The sequence below is a fragment of the Ovis aries genome, chromosome X, assembly GCF_016772045.2.
Source record: "Ovis aries strain OAR_USU_Benz2616 breed Rambouillet chromosome X, ARS-UI_Ramb_v3.0, whole genome shotgun sequence".
Classification (NCBI taxonomy): Eukaryota; Metazoa; Chordata; class Mammalia; order Artiodactyla; family Bovidae; genus Ovis; species Ovis aries.
In genome coordinates, this window is record NC_056080.1 from 44658693 (window position 1) to 44679321 (window position 20629).

At 39.9% G+C, this 20629-nt stretch overlaps 1 long non-coding RNA gene across 5 annotated transcripts in view; it reads right to left on the reverse strand.

Annotated features, from left to right (window-relative positions):
- LOC105605445 (uncharacterized) overlaps positions 1–20629 on the reverse strand; it is a 111309-nt gene that overhangs the window by 14539 nt on the left and 76141 nt on the right. For 2 of the 5 annotated variants that reach the window (XR_006058240.2, XR_006058241.2), the window contains exons 1-2: positions 14525–14712; positions 14219–14387 (exon numbers count right to left, since the gene is read on the reverse strand). This is a non-coding gene — a long non-coding RNA (uncharacterized LOC105605445). Of the gene's footprint in view, positions 1–5600; positions 5657–14218; positions 14388–14524; positions 14713–15586; positions 15749–20629 lie in introns of those variants that run through there. The other 3 variants (XR_006058242.2, XR_003587368.2, XR_003587369.3) reach the window with 3 other exon arrangements.

Genomic DNA, 20629 nt, shown 5'->3' on the forward strand with positions numbered 1-20629 from the left:
ACTGCACTCAATATGCCAGCAAATTTGGAAAACTCAGCAGTGGCCACAGGACTGGAAAAGGTCAGTTTTCATTCCAATCCCAAAGAAAGGCAATGCCAAAGAATGCTCAAACTACCGCACAATTGCACTCATCTCACACGCTAGTAAAGTAATGCTCAAAATTCTCCAAGCTAGGTTTCGGCAATACGTGAACCATGAACTTCCAGATGTTCAAGCTGGTTTTAGAAAAGGCAGAGGAACCAGAGATCAAACTGCCAACATCTGCTAGATCATTGAAAAAGCAAGAGAGTTCCAGAAAAACATCTATTTCTGCTTTATTGACTATACCAAAGCCTTTGACTGTGTAGATCACAATAAACTGTGGAAAATTCTGAAAGAGATGGATCAGACCACCTGACCTGCCTCTTGAGAAATGTTTATGCAGGTCAGGAAGCAACAGTTAGAACTGGACATGGAACAACAGACTGGTTTCAAGTAGGAAAAGGAGTACATCAGGGCTGTATATTGTCACCCTGCTTATTTAACTTATATGCAGAGTACATCATGAGAAACGCTGGGCTGGATGAAGCACAAGCTGGAATCAAGATTGCTGGCAGAAATATCAATAACTTCAGATATATAGATGACACCATCCTTATGACAGAAAGTGAAGAAGAACTAAAGAGCCTCTTGATGAAAGTGAAAGAGGAGAGTGAAAAGTTGGCTTAAAGCTCAACATTCAGAAAACTAAGATCATGGCATCTGGCCCCATCACTTCATGGCAAATAGATGGGGAAACAGTGGAAGCAATGGCTGACTTTACTTTTGGGGGCTCCAAAATCACTGCAGATGGTGATTGCAACCATGAAATTAAAATAAAAGAGGCTTACTCCTTGGAAGGAAAGTTATGACCAACCAAGATAGCATATTAAAAAGCAGAGATATTACTTTGTCAACAAAAGTCCATCTAGTCAAAGCTTTGGTTTTTCCAGTAGTCATGTTGGATGTAAGTGCTGGACTATAAAGAAAGCTGAGTGCCGAAGAATTGATGCTTTTGAACTGTGGTATTGGAGAAGACTCTTGAGAGTCCTGTGGACTGCAAGGAGATGCAACCAGTCCATCCTAAAGGAGATCAGTCCTGGGTGTTCATTGGAAGGACTGATGTTGAAGCTGAAACTCCAGTACTTTGGCCACCTGATGCAAAGAGCTGACTCATTAGAAAAGAGCCTGATGCTGGGAATGATTGAGGGCAGGAGGAGAAGGGGACAAGAGAGGATGAAATGGTTGGATGGCATCACCGACTCAATGGACATGAGTTTGGGTAAACTCCGGGAGTTGGTGATGGACAGGGAGGCCTGGCGTGCTGTGGTTCATGGGGCCGCAGAGTTGGACACGACTGAGCGACTGAACCAAAGTGAACTGAATGACTAATGCACGCAGGTAGCATGGCCGAACAGTTTAAAGTGCTGGATTTAGGCTCCAGTCTCTTCGGAGGTTATTTTTTGGGGCTTCCCTCGTGGCTCAGTTGGTAAAGAATCTGCCTTCAATGTGGGAGACCAGGGTTCAACTCTGGGTTGGGAAGATCCCCTGGAGGAGGGCATGGCAACCCACTCTAGTATTCTTGCTTGGAGAACCCCCATGGACAGAGAAGCCTTGGCAGACTACAGTCCATGGGGTTTCTAAGATTCAGACATGACTTAGTGACTAAACACAGCACAATGACTAATGATGCTGAACGTCTTTTCATGTGTTATTTGTCATTTTTGTATCTTCTTAAGTGAAGTGTTTGTTCGAGCCATTTGCCCATTTTTTCTGTGTTGTTTCCTTATTATTAAAAACTCCAGTTTTTTTTTTAAACAGTTGGTACAAGATTGGTAACTAAGAATTCAATCAAAATTTTACATAATTCATGGGTACCCAAGAGGGTAAAAACTTCACAATGATTACTTCCTAAAGCCTATGCTGAAGTAAAACATTCTCTAAATGTTAGGGCAAAATTGACATTCTTCTAAAGCTTGAAAAGAACTTAATTATTCTTTTAATCAGTATTGCTGCTAAGTCTACACAGGTTCAACTTAGTAAAAAAAAAAAAAAAATTGCATTTCCATGTACTCTACTTGTACCCAAACCATCTTAGTTAGTTCTTCCTTTGTACATTAGCTGAAAATCACCAAATTTTGTCTTGAAGCCACATTTCATATTTTGTACTAATTATGTTCTAATATCTTAAGATTCTACTTTTCAGAAATTATGTTTTTATGTCAAATGTGTGCCTACATTCAAAAAGTGACAAAGGCCAAAACCTCTGTCACACTATGCCAGCAGCCACAGCTAAAATGCGATTTGCAAGCATGAAGATGAATTCTCCTTTAAGGTCTGTAGAATAGGCTAGATTTGAGGGCTGCTACAGGCTTTCCTTTGAGGAAAAGCAAGCCCAGTTCTGCTGTGCAGGGCATCGGTTCGCAGCTCAATTGTTACAGTTGATGTGGGTTTCCTTTTAGATGCCTGGAAAATGACTCTGCTGACCACATCCACATTCTGAAATACTTTTTGAGAACTTGTAACCAAACTGCAGGAACTGACTCATTTTGCAGTGCCCAGCTACCACACAATCGTACCAGAATAGACTCCAGTCAAAAGCAGAAATAGGGAGGTCTCAGAACACAGGCAACAAATTGTCTCTTTACATGGGGGGAGAGAGGGGGAAATCCCAGGGCACATGGGATGAAATGGCTCAAGCCCTAGGAGACCATCAAGATGTGACCAGCCAGAGGGGAAAGACTAAACAGAACACATGACTTCGTGGACAATATAGGTGTTACCCTCAAAGCTTAAAGTCAGAGGCTGGTGAAAAAAGGACCTGAATGTCCAGCTCTCTATAGTGCACCTAGAAAGTAGATTCAGTTAAGAGAGATATGTGCGGGAGAATCTGCAGGAAGATAGTGTCTTAAATGCCCATTCTGGAATTCCTTGCTCAGGAAGTTAGGAGCCTGCCCTCGTCTCTAAGTAGATGAGCAGGAATGGAATCCTAGCAGGGATGCCAGAAAAAAGTCAGGCTAGGGCCCAAGGACACCAGCGCTTAGGACCAGAGATTTGCTGGTACTCTAAGGTTCCCCTCCATCCTTCGTTATTTATTTCTACTTCTTTCTCTCTCAGCTCCCAATGTGGTCCATCCAACTGGGTCAGCTTCCTCGTGATCTGTGAATTCTCACTCCCTCTCTCAGTGCAGTTCCTACTTAAGGGGCAGGATGGAAAGGAGCACACTAGGCCCTCCTCCACAAAACACTCTATGTTCCCAAATTACTGACTTCTCCTCCCCACAAGGGAAACTGTCATTCTCTCAGTCAGTTTAAGCCAGAGGTAGTAAGGAAATCCAGTCCAGTTGAACTAAACTATAAATGACAAAAGCAGTAACTCTTTCCTGTAGGTGGGTCCTTGGCTACAAGAATACGAATGATAACCTAGATGCATAACTAACTAGTAGGGCTAGGGGATAAAATTTAGATGTGAAATCTCAGGTGGTGTAAAATAAGATAAACCTGGACAATACCTCCAAATAGCTACCAAGTGCATCTGCTAAGCCCTGGGAGTTATCAGGCCTCGTTACATGGTCCAATGTTGATAAGGTGACCTCTATACATACTTTATGTCTCATCTCACTTCACGCCTCTTAACATATACAGTCTCAGAAAACAGAAATTGTGTCTATCTTATGCAAAAGGTAGAACTTTAGTATCAGATGATGAAAATAAAAGAATGACAAGGGGATGCAACTCATGTACAGCAGTCAACACTATTTTAAAGAAACTACAAGTGTTTTTAACACAAATTTAAAGAAAAAATGTAGACAGAATCCCCTTCTACTCAACTGGTCAACTGGTATGATTTTCCCACAATCCCTTTCTGTCTCCAATTGTAAAATGAACACGTGTGACATGACTTTTTAACCTATGTCAAATGGTAAATTTTCATTCAGATTTCTAAGAGGTAAACTATCAATTGGTTGAACTGAAAACTAGGAGCTATATAAATCACTTTGAACGTAGAATTAATTAAAAACCACACAGTTCAAAAGTCTAAACTATTTATCACTGAGTGCAAAATCAGCAAAGATAGGTCCCTTGGAAAAGTGAGTTTGGGCTAAGTGTAAATGGAATTGAAACATCTCACTGCCAGAAAACTGAGTACGCCATGCCTCTGAGGAATAGATGTGACAGGAAAAAATTACCCACTTTTGGATCTTTAGCTGATAAGGAGTTGATAGCTCAACTTTATCTTCCTTTACCAAGGTTTTCATATCATCATAATTTAAATGACGGAAGTAGCATTTCCCAAAAGAGTGCCCTACACAACTTCTACACACTCCGGTTATGAGGCACAATGGGCTAGACTCTGTAGGATCTTTACAGAAGTCACCTGTCCCTTTGGAACACCATCTTCCTTCTCTTCAGTTACCATTTTCTATCTTTAGCTTCCCAAGTGGCTCAGTGGTAAAGAATCCACCTGCCAAGCAGGAGATGTGGGTTCAATTCCTGGGTCAGGAAGATCCCCTGGAGAAGAGAATGGCAACCCACTCCAGTATTCTTGCCTGGGAAACTCATGGACAGAGGAGCCTCGTGGGCTATCATCCATGGCGTCCCAGTCAGACACGACTCAGCAACTAAACAACAAGAACAACTTTCTCGCAGCTTCTTACTACGGCCAACGGGGCCCTATGTGATCTGCAACTTACTACCTCCCACTCCTCATCTACTACTTTCCCCCTTGCTTGCTGCTCCACACTGACCTCTTTATTGTCCTTTGAACACACTAAGCTTGCTCCCTCCTCCAGTGCAATGGTTTTGTTTTCTCTGCCTAGAATCGTCTTCTCCCAGATTCACACATGGCTCTCTCCTCGCTTCCCACAGGTAAGTCTGCACAAATATTGAAACATCAGAGAGAACTTTCCTGTCAGCTCTGGATAAAGTAGCTCTTCCTCAGACTCCTGGGTACTCCCTATCTGTTGGAGCAAGCTTTGTTTTTTCTCTCTAGCACCTTTTAATGCCTGGCATCTACTTATTTGTTCAATCACTGTCAGCCTGCCTCATCCATGCAATCAGGGAGCTTGTTCACTGCTATATTCCCAGACCAGGAACACCATCTGATATATGGTAGGTGTGCAATACACTTTGGTAAAATGAACGTTTCCCATCTGACAGCTTTGTCAACTGTTCTGCTACAAGCCTTACAGGGTCTGGCTGGCACCTGGGACAATTTTTGTTAACATCTTACCAAATACCCCATACTTCAAGGACCAGGTGGATAGGAGCTATAGGAAAGTTTTTTTCCCAGCCTGAAGAGAAATTGTGCAAAGGTTGTGGGAGAAAGAACAGTTTCTTTATAGTCTCCCTGCCATCCAAGGGTAGAAGATTCGTGAAAATCTTTTTGAGTATTACTGCCAAACAGGATGGAGGAAAAGGTAGAAATTTACTATCTTTACCAACTTAACTTGTCCCAAACAGTCCTTAGTTGATCTAGCTCAGAGAGAAGAGCCCTGAGATCATGAGCCATCCTTTTAGAGGCTGAATGATTTTTGTTTTTAAATTTACATTAAACATTTCCTTCCATTGGGCCATATATACCTGCTATTGATGTAGACTTCACATGTCATGCATTGCCTTTCTTGCTATAGTCACACCTGTATCAGAAAACAAAGTTTGCACCATTACAAATAATTTGAATGGTTAGTTAGGTGTGTTTTGAAAACTATGGAAAATAACACTCAGGTTTAAAGCACAAGTAAACATAATGACTGCCTTGAGAAAGAGTATTCCTAACTGTAGCACAGTGACAAGTAACACTTCTCATCTCCCCCAGAGAGAGAGAGTATCCCTCATTTTTCCCACCTTCACTTACAGATATTTTCAAAAACTCCTAATATATTTAAACGAGGGCAAGACAGGACTTCTGACCTCAAAATTGATTTAAATTCTATTTAAAAATTATTTTCCAAGACACCATTGTGGAATCCTTTGTTGTCTCATAATTTTCTTCAGAGAAATGAGTCAAAAACTCAGGGGAACTCTTACACTGGATTTATGGATGGATTTCCTACTATGAGCCCTTTTCCCACCACCATTAAAGAAGGAAAGAAAAATCATTTCTCTGCATTATTTTCCTGTCAGGAGTCCCTTCTTCCCCTTACTTTAAAAAAGAAGTCCAGCTGCAAAAGGAAGATGCTTAGAGATTTTGATGAATGTCAGTCTGTGAAATGTGCTTTGTCTCCAAGATGGCAAAGGTCAAGTAAAAGATATAGTCATTGAGATGAAAGGAATACAGACTGAGTTTGTAGTTATTCCTCTTCCTTCTCCTAATGGACCTCATCCTGGCCTTTCTTTCATCTGTCTGCAGGCACGGACTGAATGAGTTAGATGAGAATACAGGTGAATGAATGAATGAATGAACAAATGAAGGAATAAAGACAGATATGCTTTAATATATCCTCTTACAGGCAGGCTCAGACCAAGGCGAGGATAATTTTTAAAGAAATTTCTAAGCATGCTGAACCCACAGGGTAGGGCAGCCTGTCCTTGCCTTCTAAACCACATTCTCAACCTACATTTGAAGAAGGAGGAAATTCTCAAGGTGAAACTCCTTTCCCATATTCTGAAAATTAACGCCTCATCCAAACATGGGGTTTTATGCACATAGATGGCTTCTTATAAATCTTTACTTAGAAATTTGCCCCTCTAGATCGTTTTCAGAATGAGATGAAGATAAAAGAGAAAATACTAGTAATTACTGATTCTTACTCATTTTATTTTCTATGGATGAATGCTATACCGGATAAAAGAGTCTCCAGAAAGGTTGACGAAAGTGCATCCTGAGGACCCAAATGCTCACACACTTTTCCCTTCCACCCCCACTTTCAAGTGAAAACATTAGAGAAAAAAATAGGGGAAGTTACATGAGTAAGTGTGTTAGTGCATGAGATCAACTGAAAACAAGGAATTCCCCTCTTAGACTTCAGTGGCCTAATTAAAACTCATAAAACACAAATGACTAAAACTGCTCCCATCAATTTGTGAAATAAGCAGCAGAAAAAGTCAATTTTGTATTTCAATATTGAGAGGGCCAGGCCTAGAAGATATGACACTTTGCAGAACAGAGATGAGAAGACCATTTCTGAGACTTTCAGGTTCAGTCAACTTTTATTCTACTTTCTGTCTGAAGTATTTGCCATCTATACTAGTGACACCATTTGGATATAGATTTTGGTCCCACAGCTTATCAGCTGAGTGGTCCTAAGCATATTCCTTTACCTCTCTGTGCCTTAGTGTCTTCATCTATGAACTGGTCATAAGAATTGCACCAATGGGTGGTCAAGAGAACTAAACAGGTCAGTGTGGGCAAAGCCCTCATAAATGTGCCTACCCCAAACATTGGAAGTGTGCCAGAAATGGCAGCCACCATTATCATCACTGTTTCACTTCATCTGATGTGAAGGAAAACATATCACTTAGAATGGATCCATAGATTTTGAGACTAAACTGAAGTCTGGTCCTAAAAGGATCTGGGAAGGAACTCAAGTGTGTGAAGTACCATCATTCCAGGAACCACCACATGTGCTTTATGTGTGTTCCCTTATGTCACAGTTCTGGGAGCTAAATCCACTCTCTGGGGCTTAGGGACAGAAATGGGAATCTGGTCCCTCACTCAGCCAGCAAGGGGCCAAGTAAGCTTAAAGCACAAGTCTATTTGCTTCCAAAACCTGGGTCACTTAGGGAGCAAACACAATGGCTGCTGTGAACAGGTACCTTCTTGGGGTTATGGGAACCACCATCACGTACTTGATATCCACTGGAAAGTGTATGGACGCGTGGAGATTTTTGGTAATCAGAACTTTGAAAGAATCTTGTAACATTGCACTGGTCTTGCACAAAATCACTCAGTTTCTCTCGTTGTTACGAACTCTAATCCCGCTTTATATATCTCACACAAATCCTAATTGAGAGAAGTCAATGGGTTCTCACTTGAAAAGTCTGTGTCCATTTGCTTTAAGAAAGGTGGGAAAACTAAGCTTTCTTCCAATACTACCACCAGCTACGGGCTTTCAGTAGAACAGGTGCTAAAGGAGAATTAAACTCTTCCAAGACAGAAAGGGAAGATGATTTAAAATAAAACCTTAGCTTGCTTTCCATAATCAATGACTCCATCTTCTACCTTAATCAGTTATATTTTGCTTTTATGCAAGTTATTACTTTGGTAGATTGACCATTTAAAAGAAAGCAACTAGCACAGAGTTGGACACAACTGAAGCGACTTAGCAGTAGTAGTAGCAACTATTTTGCTATTAAAATATAGCTAAGAAAAACAAAAGGTCTTAATTATATTGACTTACAAGAGTATTTTATATTCAACTTTTATACATATCTAATCTGTCCCTTTAAGAATTTAAAGAAAAAGATTTAAGAAAATCAACTCCATGAGAGCTCTAATGGTGTATATATATGACATTACTTACAGTTAATAATATCTATGTATTTTTTAATTTTATATTTTAGACTATCCTAAATACTTTGGCATGTATAAACTAGAATAAATATAAGATTGAAAGACAATAGGTTACACAGTTGAGAACTTAAGAACTTGAGGCAGGAAGTGTCCAAAATTAAATAATTTACATATTTTAATATGTAGAATGATTATTCTATGTTAATTAAAATTTTTTTTAAAAGAATAGCAAGTAGGCAAGTTTAAGATGTTTTCACTGGAATATGTACAGTTCTCCAGTTCCTTATCTAAATTGAAAGTGGTTCATAAAATATAAAAGTAAAGTAATTACTTCTCCTTAGTAATTTAAAATTGTCTTGATTTTTTAAATACTCAATGATTATATTCAAATTTGGCTAAGTTTCCTCTCCTGAATGAAGACACGGGTTCTCCAAATTTTGATTGCACAATCAAAACAGTTTAAGAAAAAGAAATTCTCATAGCTGCGAATATAAAAATGGTAACAGTAAGAAAAATCCAATGAGCAGAAAAAATTCCACTATTTCTAACAGTCTGAGACTGATGGGAGGAAAGAGTTTGAGTAAGGACATCAAAGAGAAATAAATGTAGGACCCTTAGATTTGTTCCAAGATAACGTAATTGCTAGTGCTTGACTGAAAGGCCAAACCAATAAATAAGCACAAATATAGCATGTCAGAGGTAAGTGCTCAGAGGGAAATTAAGCAAGACAGTGGGATAGGGAAGTTGGGAAGTAGAGGAGGGGTTGTTATCACCTTGGAATGAATTTTTAACACTAGAAACACAGAGGTATTGGAAAGACACCTTTCTTTGAGAAGCATTGTTAAAAGCAAGGTGGATACAGGGTCCTGCAGCTCAAGGTCCATAGGCACCCGTGCTGTGTCCAGTGCGGCTCCCATGCCAAGGAGCTCATTCCCGCTGAGGTGATCCATGCCCTCCTCTGAGCCCAGACCTCCTGCTGGATTAAGGGCCCAAGATATGTCTCCAAAAAGACTTTTCCCACTATTCAAGATCATTTCCCTGGGGGTGGAGGAAAGAGTTATTCTGTGCATCTCCGTTTTTCAAGATAAAGAAGTCAGGCTGACTCCTGATGGAGCACCTATTGGGAAGCCTGTAATGAGATGAAGAGCCTCTCAGAGCCCTGGAAATGCCCACCCTGCCACCCAGGAAAACCATTCCACAGCAGGCCCTTGGTAATGACCATGATGGTGATGTCATCAACTGCCAATGACACCAGGCACAGGGTGGCCAGGAGTAAACAGCTGAAACGCCCCTGTAACTCACTGGAGAGGTCCAGTGCCATATCTTTAGGCCCCCCACGTACCTGAAATGGATTCATTAAGAGCAGACTGCAGCTAGACTGCTTGCTTTCCAATCTTGGCTCTAATCACTTCCTGGCTGGAACACTTTGGGTAAGTTGCTTCCCTTGTTTCTCCATGTAAAGTGGGAATAACAGCCCGATTGGCTCTCTTCAGTTTTTGTGAGGATTACATTAGTTAATAGGTGAAAGCATTTTACACCAAGACACATCTACTGAGCATCTGCCATGTGCCAGACACTGTTCTAGATGCCAGTGCCTGGCATATAATGTGAGCTCAATGTATACCAGCAATGAGAAGTCTACAAACCCTTATCTGATTCTCAGACTGATTATGATGATGGTGAATTTAAACCCCAGTACTTCATGACCAAACACATTAATAATTTCTACAGTAAAACATACAAACATTATACTAAGTAGGATAAATAAAGACTATAAATAGCTTCATGCCAGTTTAGGTCAGGATTTGCTATCAAAATTTTTACATTCAAATCTTTTGCTTGTCAGACGTTTTTGGATTTCAGAAGCAACGGTGGACCTATATAGTAACTAAGGGGCAAAATCCATTGAAATCTGCTTTTCCTTTCTAACTTCTGGATATGCTGTGTGTGAAAGTGTTGGTTGTTCAGTCCTGTTTGACACTGTGCAACCCTATGGACTGTAGCTCACCAGGCTCCTCTGTCCATTTAGAAACAAAGATCTGGGAACTAGGTATGGTCATTGCCACCAAGGTGTCACTGCTTCTGTGTTCTCTCAGTGGATAAAGCTGGGCCATATGTGTTTGCATGCGCTGTGCTGTGCTTAGTCACTCAGTGGTGACCGACTCTTTGTGATCCCATGGACTGTAGCCCACCAGGCTCCTCTGTCCCTGGGATTCTCCAGGCAAGAATACTGGAGTGGGTTGCCATTCCCTTCTCCAGGGGATCTTCTCAATCCAAGGATCGAACCCAGGTCTGGACATACTAATGATCGAATAAATAGTCAAAATCATTTAGGAGCAGAAAATAGGAAGCCCTTCAGGCATAGGAAATCCACAACTGCACAGTTAATCTATGCTAAATATAATTCAGGAAATCAGTCCAGAATATTCATTGGAAGGACTGATGCTGAAGCTGAAACTCCAATACTTTGGGCACCTGATGCGAAGAACTGACTCATTTGAAAAAACCCTGATGCTGGGAAAGATTGAGGGCAGGAGGAGAAGGGGACGACAGAGGATGAGATGGTTGGATGGCATCACCGACTCAACGGTCCTGAGTTTGAGTGGACTCTGGGAGTGGTGATGGACAGGCAGGCCTGGCATGCTGCAGTCCATGGGGCCACAAAGAGTCAGACATGACTGAGCGACTGAACTGAACTGAAATATAATCTAAACAATCCTTCACCCCTCCAACAGAGTGTGCCATAAGCTTCTCTGTCAACCAATTTATTTCCACAAACGACAGGTCTCGGGTTTAGGTTAATATACTTAAAATTTACCACTATTTTAATAGTACAACCCTATCTTTCCTATGGAAAAAGGTCAAGCTATTAAATGATTTTTAAAACTGACTTAAAAACATAGACCTTCAAAGAATACAGGATGCTCTGTAGTTACTCTAGGGGAAACAAATAAACGTTACACCAAAGAGGTAAACTACCTTGCTATCAAAGGAATTTTCTCCACATTGCACTGGAAGAAATATTTGCAGCTCTTGAAGAGCTATACAATAACTGGTTCAAGATGTTCGCACTGCTGGTCAGCACTGGATAAAGGATTTGCACAAATGCATGGAAACCGGCTTCTCTTGCCTCTTTGTTACCCCCATATGTTGTTATTTCTCCTCCCCAAATTCTCTGACCCCTTTCCACTTATTTTATACTCAAGTATTGCTTTGTTCAAGACTTCTGTTTACCACCCCCATGGCGATTGGTACACAAAGGCAAGTCAGGAAGACATGGAACGAACGGAGATACTTATGTTGCTTCATGGTTTTTTCCCCTTCTCATTATCCTCCTACTCAGTGAGACTGTAGTGGGAGGTCTGAATGACATTTGCAAACCGAGAACTTAAAGTTACATTTCAACACCCAGTCCCTCGGTTGTCATAGGAACAACACTATGAGGCTTATCTAGGTTCTGACAAACAGTCACTTGTTCTGCTAGTGATTAAAGTTCCCCCTTCCAATCAAACATATACACATATACATATCCATACCTCAAAACATTTAGTTGGGTAGAACTGCATACCACACCAAAAATGTAAAATACAAGCCCAAAGGGAAAGAGCTTATATTCCTGGATTTGCAAATATCAATACTATTTGAGAGAAACTATTTTGAAGTCTGTCCCTTGACCTGAGTCCCTTCAGTTTACAACTTTACATACCCACATAGAGACATGTGTGTACCATTAATATCTTTTAACAAGATATACAAAAATTCTAGTACTCTCCATAATCCCAGCAGAGAATTCAGGGCAATGCTGTTATTTATTTTACATGTATTTTTTAAAACTAATAAATGCTAACAGAGAAGAGCACACAGAACTAGAAAACATGAAGATTTAAAGAAATGCTTCTGAATACACTATCTAGCATTTACTATTTCAGCCTGCTTCTGTCATATTTTTGTCATTCAAAACAATGGCTTCTAAATGGATGAGTAAAACCTAAAAATTATATAGAGGCTTTATGTCCATTAAGCACAGCAGTATTTAGACAGATTATTAAATCATCATGTTTCTTCCAAGTATTTACATAAAATACAGAGCTGAAAGTAACTGTGAATCACTAAACACAAGCTAGCAGTCAGACATAAATTACCTGTAAATATCTTAATGTCTTGTCACCACTTCTCTGGCTCCAAGACTTTGAAACCTACAAATCCATGTACTTCAAGAAAAAGAGTAGCATTTTTCCATATCCTCAACCACACTTTAATTAAGTCAAATAAGCTGTAATATTAACAAGTTTGGATCACCAGTCTGATTTATTGGAAGATCTGCCCTTAATGACCATGCTTACCTTGCTTTTTATCTATTTCTTTGAAAATAAGTACTTCTACAGAAGTCTTGAGAGCTACTAGTCTGAGAAAAATGACCTTAAAAACTCTTAAAGTATAAGCAGGAAAAACAAAAAAGACCAACTAACAGATCCTACTAGATTCATCTTTCTCCCTTCCACTCTCACCTCACTCTAGTGCCAACAAGAGAAAGTGTAGAACCGCTATCCTGCTTTTTATTATACATTTTCCCCCTTTGAGTTAAGGATTTCAAAATTTTGAAAGTGAAAACCCAAAGTCAGAAATGCAGATTCAATTTTCATTTTGAAATAAGGTATTTTTGAGAAGTAAATTAATAATATTGTATTCTCTATAACCCCAAACTTACAATTCTGTCACTAATAGTTTTGTTGTACATATTCACATTCATAAAGGGAGATCACCAAAATAACCGACACGTTTACTGGCAGTTAAAGGACAAAATATTTTTCCATCTGATTCTATAAGTGGACATCACATGATTGCTTCTATTGACCAATAAGAAACTGGTAAAATCAGAGAGCCACCGACCATTCTGGATTTATTTTCTTATTTTATTCAACTTTTCCAACAGTCATCCTTAAGAAGCCAAATCAAGAAATCAGACATTCATGCTTAATATAAAATTATGTTTCCTTATGGTTCATGAACAAGAAACTATTGTATATAATACAGTTATGCAAAGTATTATTGTATTTCTCTGGAAATTTAAACATAAGGGCCACTCAGGTTTAAGATTAGAAAAGTGAATTTGAGGTTTCAGAGGGAGACACAGGCACACTAGTAAGAACTGCTAATCATGATTTCTCAAAACGCCTCTCAAAAATAAACCATATAGAAATAACCACCCTTTCACTGTATTAATGTAATCAAATGGAAGTCTTAAAATTCATGACACAAATGTAAAAAAAAAAATCTATTCCCATCTACCCTTCATAATCGGTAGGAAAATTTTTGAATGCATTACTTAAACTTTAATTTTATAGAATTCTAACTAAATTCTGGACATCCTGGGATAGAAGGAGGGCAAGGAGGGCAAGTTGACTAATTCTGAAAGCATCTCTTCAAGTATCTATCACATATACTGTTCAGACTAAATGGAAACCTATATCCATGGAATGCTAATGCCACAATTCTACCAAAGAACTCGTTTTTATTTTCTTTTCCCTCATATTTGGCTAAACTGGTAATGCTCAGCTCATCTTTGTTAATTACCTGGCTTCTTCTCAGTCTTATGCTATATTCTCGAGCTGTTCCTTTTTAGAATTCCTCACTCTGTTTGTATGTTCTTTAGTTCAACACAGTTGTTAGGGGTCTGTGAACAATTTTACAATTCCCACACACGGCATATGATATCTATTAGGGAGCAATGCCACTTTTCACTTACCAATTCTGGATAAAGCAGTATTTCCTGGTGACAGAATGCTGCTGCTTCCGTTCGCTAAAACTCCCTCTTCACAGCTTGATAAATCTGATTAGAAAATGTCTTTGTTCCAGATCACACGAGGCGCTTTTTTCCTATGAAAGTTTTCTAAAGAGTTATCTGCATTTCATTCCTGTGACAAAACGAATAAGAACAAGGGGGTGGGGGTTGGGGGGGAACAGGGAGTAAGTCCACACAAGTTCCTGGCAAAGATTTTTTAGCTGCATTTTTCTGAGTTTAATCAGTAAGCTACATTAAAGTGACAGTTACCAGTTCAGGGAGCCAGAGTTTGATCAAGGCAGCCACAACCAATTTGGGTGTCTTCCACTGATGTGCAGACCCCAAGGAAGTGGTCCCTTGGTCATCTATCACATGTGGCTGAATCACTGGACACCCATCGCCACCCCCTCTCCTCCCCTCCCACAGCCCCTGTTGAGTAGCAGCCCAGGCAGGAGAGTGACTGGTCGCCCAAAGCGGGACTTCTTATAGGGACCCGCCAATTAGCTGCTGACCAATCGCAGGCAGCACCTAGTACCTAAGTCACATGACAGGGCAGTCCCTATGACTGCAGGATTTCTGAATTACTGGGGTTACACAAAGGACACTCATTCAGGAAAAGAGGGGGAAAAAAAAAAGCCATAAGCCGAAACAGAAAACGCCCAGGCTGTGACAACTCCGGCTTTAAAATAGGGAACACCCGAGCCTCACACAGACAGACAAAAAGCCACCACCAAGCCAGGATGGAAATCAGAGGAGTGCCTGGCACATATTAAAAAATAATCCCCAAGCCGAGGCTGAGTTTACAAACCCACTTCAGCTATAAATCTACTCCTCCTTTCCCCTTCCTCTTCAGTCTCCCCAACAATTTTGCATTCTTCTTTATTCTAAAAAGCTCCGGTGAGCCTCCACACAGCGGCTGGAGGAAAAATGGGTAAGACACAAGAGCCACGCTCTTTTCAGCCCTTCCAAATACCACTAAAGGAGATTCAAAGTCTGCTGTGAAAAAGTTTCTTAAACGAAATACATTTATCTCAAAATGGTTGCATAGTTCAGACAAAATTAAACACAGTCAGGACCAATTTGTACCGTAACGATCGAATCATCAGTCTCCCCCCACCCCTTTCTTTCTCCCACTCTCTCTCATGTAATCATTTTGGACTGTTCACATTGAGAACATTCTCGTTAAGTAAATGAGCCCCCCGCTTAGTGAGCCAGCTATTAATTTATCTAACACCCCCAATGTAGTTCTCAATTATTTTTTATATCCTAGGAAACATTCAACTGTGGACACCCTACCATTTCATTATCCCTCCCCCCAAAAATGGTACTTACATTTGTTCTTTGTTTGGGTCTGTCCAGTTTCTCCCTCTCCCCTAGACATCTGAAGCCAAAATATGGACATAGCTTCAACCTTCAAACCTAAAAGGCCCTATTTTGATTGTGCAAGGCTGCAAGAGCTCTTTCTCCGAGGCAAGCCGGGAACACTGTGCTGCTTGCCATTCCCAATTTATGGAAGGAAGCGTATGTCAAACAAACCAGGTGATGACTCAGACTGCCTCCCCCAGCCACGTTTTCCCTAGAATGGGAGGGTAGCGTAAGTGCAGCCCATTTGGATGTGACTCAGTTTTATTAGACTGGTGATTGTAGTTAATCTGACAAGCTCACATTTTTTTTCTCTTATAACTTGTACATTTCAGGACCACAAGGCAGATTATAAATGGTTTCAAAGAACTGGATCATGTAAAGGAGAAAGTGCAAGATTATTTTGAAGGTATGGTGAGGCTCTGGTTCTAGTCCCAAATATTTAAACCATCCTAATTATTTGTTGAAAATTTTGCAACTGAGGCAACTGAACGTTTGAGTTCACACGAACAGCAGTAAACAGGTTTTATAATTTTAGTCTACTGGAGGCTTTTATCATGGAGGACCAGGACTCTTTTCGTCCTGTGGATCCAAGTTTAAGTCTGTAAGTCTGCAGCCCACGTGGCATGTTCTTTCGGAAGTGGTCAGGAGCATGGGAGCCATGTTGCAACTTTCACTTTTGCATCTACTGCAGTTCACATTTTAATCTGAGCCACTCACACACAAGCACATATGCAATATAACCACATCTCTCTCTCTCACACACACAAGCATCTGTACTGTTCTTAAATCCCAACCTGCCTACAAGCTGCAAAATAAAAACCTGAAAATCTTCCAATATCATCTGAGAAAATTCTGATTAAATACATTGGCATGCCTGAAAGTCTTCCTCTTCAGCAAAAAAAAAAAAAAAAAAAAAAAAGTTTACTACCAAGATGGGGGTGGGATTACATGGAATAAATTGTTCCCAGGTATTACACAGACAGGAAGAATGCAGTAATAAGGAGTCCAAGTCCCCACACGAAAAATCTGGAAGCCTTGGTCTGAGCAGTTTAACTTCAGTTATCTCCTTTCAGCATACTTCCTTTAACCCTGACAGAGTTAGCAACTGCTCTGACCAAGGCTTGACATGCATTGCTGATTATGCCTTGATGGAGAACTAATTTTGTTATAATATAAAAAAATACAGTCTATTTCTATAATATATCAAAATGTTCAAATGTCTCATTTTCAAATTGGTAGAGGAAGGCAGAGAAAAGGTATATACCCTGTAAATTCAGTTGACTTAGGAGCTGACTATTCACATTACAGAAAGAGTCCCTGTACTCTTTTACTGGAATAAATCCCACACTAAATGTATAGATAGAACTGACTTTCTGAAGTTAAATCCACATAAAAAATTTAGAAGTACATTTCCAAATTGTACTTTTGAAATCTTTCTATTTTAACTATGTGCACATATTTCTCATTTGGTTCTTAAAACTTACACTTCCATAGGGATGTATTAATCTAGCCACTGACTTTTTTTTGAGTAAAATTTTATTGGTTTAAAGAAAGTTGTCTTCCTACAATATATAAAGACTATAAAATCTATAACTACATGGCTTTCAATGGAAACAAACACAGACTATGAAGACAGCATATTAATAGAATTGAACGCTTGAAATTTGGGCATCTAAAAGAATCCATAACATATTTTTAAAGCCTAGAGCCAGACTTGCTGAGGTTTGAATGCTGGCTCTGCTGATACCTAGCTGTGATACCTGGGTTAAAAATACATGTACAAGTAGAGGACAGTTCCTGACAGATAGTATGTACTATGTAAGGATTGGCTGTTTTGTTATCATTGTCAATCAATCTCTACGCTTTAACAGCCCTCTATGCACCATCATTTTAGAGTAATACATAGTCATTTTAACATTTCTGCATGAGAAAAATACAATTCCATAACTTTTCTTAAAAGAATCACTTGACAAACACTTAGCCAATCCATATTTTCCTCCCAAAGTTTCAGTGATTTTAATACTTGTCTGGTTTTACATTTGACATCTGCTGGGGCCTTTCTGTCCAAATTTCTTGGAGTTTCCAAAAGCCAGTGCAGAATTGGGCTAGGACCTGCTGGGGAGGACATTCAAGAAGAATTTCCATTCCAGTCAGCCCAGATGGGTCAAGACATGGAAACTCATCGGCCGGCCAGGAAAGAAGGTGAATGGGTCAAAGACTGGGGGAAATACTACAGTCCTGTGGGCGTGGAGCACCACCCTTGGCATCAAAAAGGGGCCCCCAAACAGAGGCATAAGGAAGTGGTTTCAGACCCAGGAAAAAGACATTCACTGTTTATTCTCTCCGCAGGGTCATGACATAAAACTCCACCATAGTTACCCTCAGGGAAAACCAAGGAGTGAGGGTGTGTGGGGATTTCAAAAAGAAACCTCAGCATGCACTCTCTCCCATGCTGTCTTTTATTAAGGAATTTCATTTCTTAAAGGAGAAGACTACATGGATTTCCATCTGAAAACTCTGTGAAGAAATTCAAGCATCCCACAAACCCTCCAGTAACAAAGCTAATCGTTTCCAGCCAGCATAGAACATATTTGAAGAATGATAAAATGGACAGCAACCAGACATCGCTGAGATGCAGGCAAGTTTTATAAATATGGAACTCCTCAAATATGGTGCTCGGCACTGCTCTGGGGGAAAAGAGAAATAATTCTATGTTTTGTTGGAGGGCGAGCAACTGCTTAGACTTGTCTTTATCCAGGCAGTGTTTCTGAGACAGATGGTAACAGAATGGGGGGAAAGCCAGCAAAAATGGAGAGAAGGTGATTAGGATTACAAATGAGTGTTTGGGGGAAGGCTTGATTCCATTCCCCTCCATTCAGGAAGACACACAGAGACCTGATTCAACAGTTTAGTTAAAGCCAGGTTTGGAGCTTGGGCACAGAACTTCCTCTTGGTCACTGCTCCTGTCTCCAGGCAATCTCTAAAACACCAAATGATCCAACTGTGTCAGATTCCCACAAACCAGAACTACAGGTCAGGATACAGACAGACAGCCTGAGTTCTAATACTGGATCTGGGACTATAACCTGTGGGGACTTAGGAAAGTGACTCCATTTTTCTCACAGCTTTGGTTTCATCTGGAGAATGGGAATAACTGAGAAAATATGAGGAAGGAACAGAAATCACTGCATCCATAATATGTGCCATAATCATCAGCTCACTAAAGGGGAGCTTATCACCCCCATTACCAATCTTCCAACTCCTTCGGGATGGGAGATAACTCAACAATCTTAAGGCTTCTAAGTCACACTGTTCATTTGAAGGCTGACAAAATGACTTTCTTACTTATGTTTTATAATGATCAAACATCTTTAGATTCATGTTGATATCTGGCAGAAACCAACACAATACTATAAAGCAATTATCCTTCAATTAAAAATAAGTAAGAAATTAAAAATAAATCTTTGGGATAAATAACAAGGACCTACTGGATAGCACAGGGAACTATATATTCTATACCCTGTGGTAAGCCATAATGGAAAAGAATATAAAATAAGAATATGTATATATACATGCATAACTGAATCACTTTACAGCAGAAATTAATACAACCTATCTGGATAATGGCTAGATTCACTTTTTGATTATAGCAAAGTAATATACTTTGAGATGAGAAGATCAGTTTTATATCCAGTGTATATAAAATTCCCAAAATAAGAAAACGTTCATAGATGCCTGCCTATGGGGCTATGTGGCTATCTCTACTAACATGCACGTGAACTATGTCTAGAATTATATAAGACACTGTTAACATTTCTTTGAGAGTTGCCCTTTGTTCCATGCTTTTCCTATTATATAAGCAGCCACTCTGCCCGTCTTCCTGCAATGATTTCAGATCTAAGCAGTATACTTTGCTCAGAAAAGTTTTCATTAGTTGTCTTCTTTTCCCCACCCATTTTAAAGAATGAACTGACTCAGTTTTTGATGGCAACGCCACTGGGTGGGAGTGAATATGGGAGTGGGCAGGGTGGGAGAAAGGGGGGAGGAGGAGGAGGAGGAGGTGGGGGTAAGAGCCAAGAGCTGAATCACAGCCATGTGAGTAATCTTAGGCTTTTTTTTCCTCTTCCTAAGGGTATGAATCAAATTAAGCTTGTTTTGCTGTGGGTGAAGGAAGAGGAATATAATAGCATGAATCAGAGCAATTATCAAATATGCGGCACTCACTAAAAATTAATTACAATCACTGCTTTCTCTCACATGTCTACCAGAAGATGCCAGAGAGCTTTTGTTAATCAATATAATCCTTTACAAAATTTCTCAAGAGTTTGAACTTGATTCTCACCCTCTTCCCTTGAAAAATTTCCTTTTACACATGCAGTGCAGACACAAGAATTATTTTGGAGCTTCTGTGAGATAATCTTGGGCCCTTAGAGATAAGGGTGAAAACAACGTGGCTAATACTGGGTAGAGACCAGGTTACACACTATCGAGCCATGAGGGCTGGAAGCAAAATTCTGAGTTTATGAAAACAATCACTCAGACGTGAGTTTAACCTTTCAAGAGCTCACCGATGGGAAGGCTGTAAGCAACAACAAACCTGTGGGGCAAAGTGGGCATTTCTTTCATAATACTAGTTTTTTGTGAGAAAAGAGTTGTCATATGAAACTTCCAAACTGTACTATGCTGGAATAAGTGGATACTCATCCTTGTAAGAATTTATTAGGAGTGATATGGAGAAGGTGGATGGAAACATATGAAATCAGGTTGCTTTTTTAAAAAAAAAAATTTACATGGAGAGTAAGGACAGAGCTCAGCTATTTACAGTCAGGGTGCATATCTAACCAGACTTACAGGAAAGGCACTTCCTTTTCTGCCATATTTTTAACCCAATCTGTTTAGTAATTTGTGGAATATAAATATTACCATGGGGAAAATTGCCTACTTAAAAAAAAAAGGCTCCAGTGATCGAATATGTCCTATTCCAGGGCAGGTCTATGCTTTAGGAAATCA